Source organism: Ursus maritimus, unplaced genomic scaffold (assembly GCF_017311325.1).
Source record: "Ursus maritimus isolate PB19 unplaced genomic scaffold, ASM1731132v1 scaffold_17, whole genome shotgun sequence".
Lineage (NCBI taxonomy): Eukaryota > Metazoa > Chordata > Mammalia > Carnivora > Ursidae > Ursus > Ursus maritimus.
The window spans coordinates 38,208,068-38,219,963 of NW_024424119.1; positions in this window are offsets into that span (position 1 = coordinate 38,208,068).

Sequence of the window (11,896 nt, forward strand, 5' to 3'; positions counted from 1 at the left end):
CAGATTCATGTAACTACAACCACAATCAGTATAGAGAACGGGTCCATTCACTCCAAAAAACTCCCTCTGTGGTTATGCCCTTTCCTCACTCCTAACTCCCAGGCAACCCACTTACCTGTTCTACAATACTATGGTTTTGTCTTTTTGAGGATCATATAAATGAATCATACAATATGTATTTTTTGGAGACTTTTTTTTCGCTTAGTGTAGTAACTTTGAGATTCTTCTGAGTTTGTATACAGGTTTTTGTGTAAACTTAAGATTTCATTTATTTAGGCTAAATACCCAAGGATGGGATTACTAGATCATTTGGCAAAAGTTTATTTAGTGTTATAAGACACTGCCAAAATGTTTTCAGAGTGGTATATATACCATTTCTCATTCATGAGAGAAACAGAAATGTGTGAGAATTCTAGTGGCTATGAATCCCATCCAACATTTGCTGGAATAATCTGGCACAAATCCTCTTAGTTATTGTTCATCTGAAAATGTGTTTATTTCACCCTAATTCCTGAAGGCTATTTTGCTGGAGATGTATATTATATTTATAGCTACAAACACAGATTATAAAAAGATCTATATAGAGAGATATAGAAATATAGGTAGATCAATAGATATAGATATACTTACATATATAATTGTATAACTATGTATAATTGTAGATTGATAGTCCCCCCCCCTTTTTCTATTGCCTTGAGTCTACTATTGGGCCCATTTAGTAAATTTTAAATTTCAGTTCTTGTATATTTCAGTTCTCAAATGTGCATTTGATTCTTCTCCATATCATCTATTTTTCTATTTGTTTCGTGTTTATAATTGTTGAGACATGTGTATGATACCTTCTTTAAAGTCTTTGTGATGTAATTCCAATTATATCATCCTAATATCTGCCATCTTAACCATGCAAGTTATGATTTTTTTATATGGTAAGTAATTTTTAATTGTATCCTGAATATTTTAAATATACAATTCTGGATCTTATTTAAATCCCTTAAAAAGTGTTGATGTTTTCATTTTAGTTGGCAGTTAACCTGAGAAGTTTCAGGTCACAAGATCCAATGATCCTTTTGTAGGTGTTAGTTCCAACGTTAGTTCAGATTTCAAAGTTTTTGCAATGCGATTAGGACTTCCCTCTACGTGAGTTCCCCGGTGATCAATCTAGAACTTGGGTGGCATTCAGTTCAAATCAAGATCAAATCCATGCATGAGCAGCCAAGAAGATCCCAACCCCTTTGTTTCGCATGACCTCCCATTATATTCCTAATTTCTGGGGCTCCCCCTTTCAATCCTCTACCCAAAGAGCTGATATTTTAGTTGCCCTGCTCTCCTGCACACTCCAGGGACTACGTTTGCATGTGGGCCAAATGGCAGGAGGACAGACAGCTTTCCCTACACCCTCCTGGATTTACAACTCTGCCGATAAGAGAGGAAGGTTCTTCCTCCAAGACTTGGCTCCACAAATTCTGGTTGCATTGCAGACTCTGCAATCACTGCAGCTGTCAGGAGACTGACTGAAGTTTGGGAAGTATGAAAGCAGAGAAAGTAAAAACAAATTACCTTTCTTTCTCTCTGCACCAGTACCTGCCTCCTTCAGGGTTTTGGACTGTTGCATTCAACCCTGGGGAATCCTGGAGGGGAAGAAAATGGTAAACTCACTGCTGGCATTTTGAACTCCGATCTTCTTCCCCAAGTCCCCTGCTACTATTAACTCTTCTGAGTCCTTAAATAGTGACCCCGTGCCTCCTGTACAGACTTTATAGCTGTATTCAGTGAAAGAGACAGGGTGGAGTAAACTTATTCCATCTTGCGTGGAATTGGAATCATCACTTTATACTTTGAATAACAATTTTATTTTCCTCCATTACTCTTCCAAGGTTATTTTTTCATTTAAAGTTTTATATCTTTTCTTAAGAAAGTTTTAGTAATTAACATTTTCTTAGGAAATTGTTCTTGAATGTAAATTTAAAAATGTATTAACAGAGATTTCAGTAGCATACATTTCCAATTATTGTATTCTCTTCTACATGTACGGTATCATTTCGTTTCTTTCCAATATTATATATGGATCATTTTACTTTTTCTGCTCTTGATTACTTGCATGAGCATTTTATCTATTGTGCTTTTTAGAGACCCAACACTTGGAATTTCTGTTTTCTGATACGTTAACTTATGCTTTTACCCAGAACAATTCCTTTTGCAGTTCTTGACTTGAATCCTTTGTTCATTTATTTTTATTTATTCTGCTTTTTAAATAGAGCTCTTAGAGATATCATTTTCCACAGAGCCTAGCTTTAGCTAAATCTTATGTGTAATGCATGATTATTTTCTAAACACCCTACAGTTGGACTTTTATTTCCTCTTTGGCCCAGAAATTATTGAAGTGGGTGATTTATTTTATTTTATTTCTATGTTATTATTTTAACACCAAGTGTTTGTACATTTTGTTAACCTATTTTAAAATTAATTCCCAGGTTTATTTCATTGAGGCCATAGAACAGGTCTGTTCTTATTGAAATCTTTGGTGGCCTAATATATGTCATTAGGTTTTGAGACATTTTTAGTTGTAAGATCTAAATTTTTCTCTTACAAATCAGTTTTACTGTACACACTATCTAAATGCTCTATATCCTTATTCACTTTAATTTATCCCATCTGTTCAAGACTGAAAGTGCATTAAACTCTGGTACAGTCATTTTTTGAATATTTATACTTATATTTTTAGCTTTGCTTTATGTTTTTGTGATATATTAAGTTTTATGCATAAATGTTCAGAACGGTTATATATTCTCTGTGACTAAAGATACACTCATTAACAAAGTAATTTCAAACTTTAGCAACATAAAATTAGCCTTTACTCATTTAACATATTTACTTTGAATTTTACTATGTCTGGATGGCACCTCAGCTTTATTATAATTATTACTATAATTATTATTATTAATATCACTATTTTCAATTTGCTTGCTATTTCCTTACTTAGTCTTTTTTATCCCCTCTTTTAGGCTGTCTCTCTTCGATACGCCTTAGGAGGATATTAGATTTCTGATAGACTTTAGAGAGAAATATAAGTTAAACCATAAATAAGAGAGAAGAATATAGAGATGAACATTTATAAGATTTTAGAGCAGAAAAGAATGTTTTAAACATGCAAACAAAAGAAAAAACCATGAAGAGAAACATTAATTTATTTGACCACATAGCACTGAACATTTTATTCATCATAAAATATCATTAAATAGATTAGAAGGAAAAAGACAGATTGGAAAATGGCAGAAAAAATCTTGTTATCCTTACATATAAAGCACTCTTGTAAGTCTACATTAGCAAGACAACTGAAAATATGGACAAAGGATAATGGAAAAGCTATTCACAAAAGAATAAATTGAGGTGGACACCGAGCATATGAAAAACCATTCAACTACATTTTTAACTGTGGAACTAGGCATTATAATAAAAACAAGAAACTTTTTTCTTTGCATTTCATGTTGGCAAGAACTACTGAATATATCTTCAGCCCCAGACTGGCTAAGGCTGAGTAGCAGACGCAAAGCACACGTGTTTCTATTCTTCCACCCCTCATCGAAGTTAAACATCACTAATTTATCTTAGCAGTCTTTGCTGCTGGGCCCACAGGTAGCCTTACAGCCCTTCTCATAAAGAAGTCCCAGGTCACCACTACTAATTAATCGATGCTGGTGCTCCAGATGGACTCTATCTGCCATTGCCAAAGTTTGATGAAAGTGGGGCTGTTATACATTGTTAGCCGTGGCAGCCTGATTCAATGATAGGAGTTTTTTTTTTAAATTATAATGATCATATTCTTTAACAAGGCATCCTCTCAAAGGAGATACTCAGAAATGCGCACACATTTATGTACAAGGCTCAGATTTATAGTACTAATTACAAAAGTGACATGTTGGGAATATTGGCAATAATCTTAAAATAATACAAGAATGGTTAAAGTATATTTGATGCATACAAAGAAAATTTACAATTACTATGCTTATGTTTTCAAAAAAGTTTAATACTCTAAACATGCTCAATACATCCTGCTAAATTGGGAGGCAGGGAGGCAAGAAATACACTTGTGTAATGTGAATGAAAAAAAAAATACACATAGAAAAAACGATGCAAGGAAACATAAAAATGTAATAATGTTTATCTTAAGGTAGAACAATTGCTATGGATGGTTATTTCATTCATTATAGTTTAAGCTACAGAATAGACCTTTGTATCCCCATCCAGATAGTGTTGAGGAGGCCATATAGAGGATGTGACTGCCGGTTGACCTTGAGCAGGACCCAGGCAGTTGGAGACTACCTACCACCTTCCCTGTCCTTGGAATGTATCTTCTGCCCACCATTCCCACAATAGAAAGCATTTTCAAGGAAGCAGCCCTGAGAGAGCAATGTGTTGTTGAGACCATCTGGATGGTATATGTGACTAAACCCAGTTAAAGCCTCTAAATAAACTCTTAAGATTCTAGTAGGTGGGTGTGGAGGTCTACTGATCTTTTAGCCGACAAGTCTCGTACATAAATTCCCTTGCTTTGTTAAACCTGACATCTATCCATCTGGAGTGGTCTGCCTCTTTCTTCGATCTCTCTCTGCCCTCTATGCAGAGGGGCAAGTTTCAGATTACTCCTGGGAAACTTTCAAGTTTGAGAACCAAGAATATATATATTATGAAATATCAGTGGTATCCTAGGGTTAAGTAATTTAATATTGTAAACCTCCCAAAATGTCTATATCTAATATAAAAATGTTTTTTTTCAAATTCTGGTTTTATGTACATAGTGGTTTCTGATGATCAATTGTGTATAAACCACCCTAAAACTTAATAACTTGAAACGATTATTATTATCCATTATGATTTTGTCAGTTAACTGGGATCAGTTGACTGGGTCTCATTTGGTTCTCATGTGATTCCAATTACACAGAGGCTGTGGCTGGAGCTACCTAGAGGCTCAACTGACCAGGACATCCAAGATGGCTTCTTCACTCACATGTTTGAAACTCAAGGCATCTCCATGTAGTTCTCTCTCCAAAAGAAAAGCCCAGACTTTTGACATGGTGGCTCACAGCTTCAGCAGGCAGGGAGCAGAACCGCTGGATCCCTGAAGAGTGATGACTGGAGATGGCATGGCATCACTTCCACCATACTCCAGTGAACAAGCAGATAGGAAGCCTGTCTAAATTCCAGGGTGTGGAGAAACAGACTCTACCTCTTGATTGGGAAGCAGTGAGATCACATTGCAGAAAATCGCGTGGCATGGAAATTATCACCGCGGACATCTTCAGAAAATACACTCTATCACTCAGTATTAGAAGCAAATCTATCACCTTTAAGGATCTCTTACCTATTCTTCAACTTGCCAGCCTCATAGCTAAGAATTCTAATCCTTCAAAGAGCTTTAATGTACTCAATGGGTCTTAAGCTGATGGAAAGTCTAAAAAAATAGGAACTTCTCTCTTATTTCACTACTTGATAAAGGACCAATTTGCAGTAGCTTAATTTATCCCTTATGGAATGTGATTTGATCTCAGACTTATAATGTTTGCAAACTTGAACAGTTTAAAATGAAATAACATACTCCACTAACTTCTGTTCGTCATGTTAATCTATGCCTTGTTTTCCTCCAGCCAGATGTTTCTTGTACTTCATTTGCCTAACAATATTCAGACTAGGAAACGATTCAAGCATTAAAATGATGCACCAAACATACCCACATTTATTTTCCATATCCTTGGCTCTTTCTAGATCTGTCTTGCATTTTTCAACATCCTTAATTTCTATTGAACCCAGATGGAATCTATGTTCGCCAGGAAAGAAAGAAAACCAAACATGTGCTGGTATTTTATATTCTTCCATGCTATATGGAAAAGGTCTGAAGATATAATATGCTCTTTAAAACACGCACACCAGGCATTTAGTTGAAGAAAGTGTGGTAGGCAACTTCTGAAATGGCCCCTAACGACTCCTGCCTCTTGACTTCCGTGCCATTTTGTAATTCTTTCCTTTTGAATGTGGGTTGGACTTAATGACTTTCTTCCAACAAATAAAATATGGCAAAAGTGTTGGGATGTCACTGTCAAGATTAGGTTACAAAAGACTCTGTTTTCCATTTTGTTCACTCTCTTTCACTGTCTCCCTCTCTTGCTCTGAGGAAAGCCAGCTGCCATGTCATGAGATGCCCCATGGAGAGGTCCACATGGCAAGGAACTCATGTCTCTGGCCAACAGCCAACAAGGACCAGCAGCCTGTCAACAGTTATGTAGTGAGCTTCAGAGTGGAACTTCTGAAGCCTGTCAACAGCTGTATGTTCTGAAGCAGACCCTTCCACTGCCAAGCCTTGAGAGGACTGCGGCCCTGGGCAGCAGCATGACTTGCATGATGACACGCAAACTTTGCGAGATGCTATGAGCCAGAAAATCCAGCTTAGCAACACCTAAAATCCTGAACTATGGAAAATGTCAGATACTAAATGTTTGTCATGTTAAGCCACCAAATCTTAGGGCAATTTGCCGTGGCAGCAGCAATTTGCGTCCCTAAAATTTATAGAGAAAGCTCATATCTTGGGCTCTAAGAACAAAGAAAAGAGCCCCTGTGGTCCAAAGTGTATGGAGAGAATCAGCATTATTTTTTTTCTCTCTTTTCTCTTGCTACTTCATCCTGAGGGCAGTCCTGGTAGCACAGTCTATACACAGAGTGGGGAGATAAAACTCCGCAAGAAATTCTGGCTTAAAGTATAGGGGAAATTCCAGGAAGTAGGCAGCTAGAGGAAGATTCCCTAATTCTATGTATGAACTGATACAAGTTGTCATTCATGAGCTGCAGGTGAGTGAACAGACACAAAGAAGAATGGCTTTGAGAACTGAGCCACAATATAAACCACTACCCACAGCCCTGCCTAACCTCTCTACGGGGCATGTATGGAGCAGACCCAAGCAACACAGAAAAGAAAAGTCTTTGAAAACTAAACTCACACCAGAATCACCACCCACAGAAAGAGAGAGAGAACTTGTAGTCTAAACCTAACTGGATTGATTGTCTGCTAAAATAAAATAAAATAAAATAAAATAAAATAAAATATGACTGGCATCTCCAAAGGATTTTCAAAGAACCCAGAATCTCACAATATATCTAAAATATGAAGGATATAACCTAAAATTCAGTGAAAAAGAAAAATCTGATCACGTTTCAAGGGAGAAGACAATCAACGAATTCAAACCCCAAAATGGCCTAAATATTTCTTACCAAAGATGTTAAAGCAGCTATTATACCCATGCTCCCTAAGGTAAAAGTGAATATTCTTCAAACTATTTTTTCTCTTTTTTCCTTTTTCTTTTTCTTAATTTTTACTATTGCATGCAGAGATAACACTTCACTATGTAAAGGCATTTCTTCTATAGAGCCTTTGTGTTCAAACTGGGTTTGTTTGTTTGTTTTTTTCCTTTTTTCTTAAGTTTTACTCTTGCATACAGAGATAACATTTCACCTACATAGAAGCATTTCTTCCAAAGAGCCTTTGTGTTCAAACTGTTTCTTTTTTCTTTTTTCCTTTCTCTTCTTCAGTTTTATTGCTGCATGCAGAGATAACATTTCACCTACATAGAAGCATTTCTTCCACAGAGCCTTTGTGTTCAAACTGTTTTTTCCCCTTTCTTCTTTTTTTTCTTAAGTTTTATGGTTGCAAGCAGAGATTACATTCCACCTACACAGAGGCATTTCTTCCAAAGAAAGGTGAATGTTCTTAAAATGCATAGAAAAGTAGAATTTTTGAGCTGAGAAACTGTAAAAATGAACCAGACAGAAATTTAAAAATCAAAAAATACATTATCTGAAATTTTAAAAAATTATTGGATAGGTCTAATGGCAGAAGGGGATGACAGAGGAACTATTTAGTAAACTTGAAAATAGATAAAAATTATCCAGCCTGAAGGGCAGTCAAAAAAAGATTTTAAAAAAAGAAAACAAAGGCACAGTTACCTGTGGGACAATATCAAAGTTCTAATATTCATGTCACTGGAGTCTCAGAAAAAGAGAAGAAATTAATGGATGCAAAAATATATATATTTGAAGAAATTATAGGTAGATACCTCTTAAATTTTGTGAAAGACATAAATTTACAAATTCAAGAAGTTCTGAGAACCCTACATAGGATAAACTAAAAAACAAATCAAAATTAAAAAATCCCCATGCTTAGCCAGACATATCAAAAAACAAAAATATATATATATCAAACTACCAAAAAACTACCAAAAAACAAAATTTGTGTTATTTCTCATCAAAAACCATGGAGGCCAAAGATGGTGAAATAACGACTTCCAAGTGCTAAAAAAAAAAAAAAAAAAAAAAGAATTATCAACCCAAAGTTCTAGATCCAATAGAAAAGTTCTTGAGGAATGATGGCAAATAAAGGCATTTTCAGCTGATGGGAAACTAGAAGAACTAGGAACTAGCAGACCTGTTCTAAAAGAAGTATTAATGGAAACTCTTAAAGATGAAGAAAATGACAGCAAAGGGAAACATGGAACTACAGAAATAAAGAGACAGAAATGACAAATATAAAGGTAAATATAATAGATTACTTTTCTCCCTTTAAGTCCTTTAAATGCAACTGTCAAATGCAGAAAGTATAAAATTGTCTGGTGAGGCTTTCAATGTGAGTATGTGGATATATATTACAACTATAACATAAAGAAAGGAGTATAAACCTATACTATATGGACCTATACGGATGTAAGCCTTCTACATTTCTATGTGTTCCAATTAAAAACAGAGACTGGGGACGCCTGGGTGGCTCAGTCAGTTAAGCATCTGCCTTCAGCTCAGGACATAATCTCAGGGTCCTGGGATCAAGTCCCACATCGGGCTCCTTGCTTAGCAGGGAGCCTGCTTCTCCCTCTGCCTGCCGCTCCCCCTACTTGTGCACTCTCTCTCTCTCTGACAAATTAATTAAATCTTTCTAAAAATAAATAAATAAATACTTAAAAAAATAAAAAGAGATACTGTATGTTGGCCAATTGAATTTAAGTTTAAAAAAAAAAAGACAAGAAATAAACAAATAAAACCAGAGGCTGGCAGATTAGATTTTAAAGCAGACTCCACTACATGTTGACTACAGGAGCTCTACTTTATATATAAACATAGATTGATACAAGTAAAAGGAAGGTAAAAGATATATTATGAAAACACCAATCAAAAGACTACAGTAGCCATATTAACATCAGACTGAGTAGACTTCAGAATAAGGAAATATTATCAGGATAACAAAGGACATTAAATTAATTTTTAAATACCAATAAAGGGGTGAATTCTCCAAAACATAATAAACCTTAATATGTATGTTCCTAACAACAGGCATCAAACTACATGAAGCAAAGACCAATAGATTTAAAAGAGGAAATAGACAAATTAACAAATACAGTTGGAGATACCTACAGTCAGTAATCAATAGAAGAACCAAATGGAAAATCAGTGAGGATACAGAAGATTTATAGAACACTTCAATCAATAATAGCAGAATACACATTATTTTCAAATATTCATAGAATAGTCACCAAGATAGATCATATTCTAGGCCATCAAAAAGTCTTAATCAATTTACAAGAATTGAAATCATATAAAGTATGTGCTCACTATAAATGGAATTAAACTAGAAATCAATAACAGAAAGACATCTGGAAAATCCCAAAATATTTAGAAATTAAACAACCCATGGGCCAAAGAAAAAATCTCAATAGATATTAGAAAATACTTTTAACTGAAAGAAAATGAAAATGCAACATATCATAATTTATGGAATGTGGCTAAAGCAGTACTTACAGAGAAATTTGTAAAATTAAATGCTTATATTTTTTTAAAAAAGAAACTTTCAAATTGGTTATCTAACCTCACATTAAGAAACTAGTGAAGAAGAACAAATTAAACCCAAAATAGGCAGAAGAAAGGAATAATATATACATTACTACAGGAGTGTATTCTCCAAATACATGAACAATATAAATGGAATGGAAAACAGAAAAATCACAGAGAAAATCGATCAGACCAAAGAGCAGATCTTTAATAAAACCTTAGCCAGACAAAACACGGAGAAAAAATATGCAAATTACCAACATCAAAGGGGAGATAACACTACAGATCCCACAGATACTACAAGGACAGTAAGGGAATACTAGGAACAACCCTAAACACATAAATTCAACAACTTAGATGAGATGGACCAAGTTCTTGAAAACTATCAACTACCATAAGTCACTCCAAACCAAATTTTTGGTGACTGGAAGGCATTCGTCTCAGAAAACTCTCCAGGCTTTATTAAGGACAATTGGCTGCTACCAGGGGCTGTTTCTCCAGCCTCAGGCTGAGTTCCCATCTCCACCTTCCAGCTACCAACAAAGTTTAGTTCCAAATTTTGGCCATTGATTCTTTGGCCTCCCCTTTTCCTTATAAAATTCTAATTTCATCCCTTCGCCACCACCACCACCCCTGCCCCACCCCACAACTATTTCTGTTGAGAGGAGAACTGACATAATCTTTGGAAACTTGGACGGCCAAGGCTTCTACAGAAAAAATTTTTAAGAGTGTCTGATTAGCTTGACTCCCTCTCCTTATTATCTGCTGCCAAAACTTTCTCAGCTGCAATGTGTGCACTTGGTATTAGTGCATATTCAGCAAGGATCAAAGCACTTGCCTGCTACTCTGTACATGGCCAAGCCCTCAGTCAAGGGCCTTTCTTCATTTAGTCACACTACTCCCCAAATCAACCACTTATCAGTAGCATGTGGCTTGTCTCATGACCTTTATTTCCTGCTTTGAAGAACCAACAGAGTCCTCAGAAAACTTAAGCTCCTTGCTCAAATAATCATGATAAGGTTAGGACATTAAAGGACATCTGCTATAGTTCTTCCTTCTAATTTATACAACTTATGCCTGTAGATTCTGATTTATGGATTAACTTCTAGGGTTCCTCCTCTCTTGTCAACTTTCCAGTTAGTTTGTGTGAGTTTATAATAAGATGGAAAATACATATACCAAAAGCATAGTTCTCCACTATGTCTGAAAAATGATTAAGTAGCTTTTTACCAATTTCTTATAATTTTGGAGTAGTATCCCCAAACTAATACTAATACTGGACAAACATATATTGTCAGGCAGCATTTGCCACTACCTTGACAGGTATGACGAGTTACATTCCTAAAATATTTTGAGAGAACACAAGAGCAATGGCATCTGTAATAGATTCACTAATGAAGCCAAAAAGTTACAATGCCTGAACTTCCCAAAAGCTGCTCCCTTAATTAATACAAATTTCTTTAAACCACTAGAATTGGGCCTCATTCCTCTCCCACACTCCCTGGGAATTCTGACTGCCATCCAGAATCTTCCCTACGATTTAAGACCAGGAGGACATGGTCTTTATGGTGTCTCCCAAACGGGACTTCTCTTAGTTACATGTTGACTACTAGTTTCTCATTGAAGTGACCCCCAACTTTGCAGAAACACCCGAATGCTGGCACCAACACCTCTCTGAGCTGAGCCCTTGCCCTTTTTTTTTTTTGTAACCAAAATCTGTGGTATGTGCTTCTCTAAGAAAATAGAACTCCTGCTCCCTCTTCTCTTTCCACAGCTAGCAGTCACTGTCTACCATCCCTCTTACACATAATTACCCTCTTTATGCTCTACCCCTTATTTAAACAGGTATTTCCATCTTTTGTTCTCTTGTTTCCCTTTCTAAATCCCTGGGAGTATTAAATTTAGGGCTTGATTTTCACTTGGAAATGTTTTCCCTATTTGTGGCACCAATGCCACCAGAGGATTTACAATAGGTCAAGTGAAGAAAAACCGAGTGCTGAGTGAATGAACAATTTAAAAAAACTCTTCTGCAACAGAT